This window comes from Helobdella robusta (genome assembly GCF_000326865.2).
Source record: "Helobdella robusta unplaced genomic scaffold HELROscaffold_49, whole genome shotgun sequence".
NCBI classification, from domain to species: domain Eukaryota; kingdom Metazoa; phylum Annelida; class Clitellata; order Rhynchobdellida; family Glossiphoniidae; genus Helobdella; species Helobdella robusta.
The window spans coordinates 894,346-895,570 of NW_008705246.1; positions in this window are offsets into that span (position 1 = coordinate 894,346).

The following is a 1,225-nucleotide window of genomic DNA, read 5'->3' on the forward strand; positions in this document are numbered from 1 at the left end:
TTTGTTTGCATTGTGTGGAACATAATGGAGGGGTTGTTATTTGAGATTTTGTATGCAGATGATTTAGTCTTGATGGCTGATAGCATGGAAGAATTGCAGTTAAAATTTGACAGATGGAAAAGTGTTATTGAAAAGAAAGGGTTAAAAGTTAATATTGGTAAGACGAAGGTAATGGTGAGTGGGGAAGGTGGGGAGCGAGTGATAAGTAAAATAGACCCCTGTGGGGTATGTGATAGGAGAGTGAAGGCTAACTCGGTATTGTGTATAGGATGTCAGAAATGGGTGCATAAGAGATGTAGTGGTGTGAGGGGGGCACTGAAAAAGGTGGAAGGCACGTTCAAATGTAAGAAATGTGTTCATGGTGTGATTAATAGGACGGACGCAAGGACGGGGTTGAGTGGTGGTATTGAAAGAGTGGAAAGCTTTGTTTACTTAGGGGATAAGCTGAATGCGGATGGAGGATGTTTGAGCGCAGTTACGGCTAGAGTTCGTGTGGGATGGATGAAATTTAGGGAACTGGGTGGGGTATTGTGTGGAAAGAAATGGTCAGTGAAGATGAAAGGGAGGGTATATAGAGCATGTGAGAGCAGCGATGGTATATGGTGGTGAAACTTGGGTGTTCAGGAGAGAGGAGGAAAGTGTACTGCAGAGGGCTGAAAGAGCTATGGTGAGGATGATGTGTGGGGTTAAAGTGAAGGATAGGAGGAGTAGTACAGAGCTGATGTCAATGATGGGACTGAATGAGGACATTGTGACATTGATAAGGAGATCGATATTGCGGTGGTATGGACATGTGTTGAGAAGGGATGAAAGGGTCGGGATTAGGCGAGCGTTGGAGTTCGAGGGTGAAGGAGTGGTAGGAAGGGGTCGTCCGCGATTTGGATGGAGAGAGCAGGTGGAGAAGGACAGGGTGAAAGCGGGGTTGCGTGATACTGAGGCGAGTGACAGATGTGGATGGCGTCGAGGGGTATTTCGGTTTCATCATAGGTAGCCAAACGGCAACCCCCGATCTCGGGGAAAATGCCGTCTAAACGTGTGTTGTTGTTATAGTTAGTTGCCCATCACTGCCCATCCCCTCCATATAAACGCCACTGGGCATTCACACTAAACTGCTCAGGGATAAAATTAAGAAACTTGTATTAAAATTTACTAGAAAATTTAATTATTGTTAATTATATAAATAACTATTTATTAATATTGTGTATCCTATATAAAGTTTTTCTTA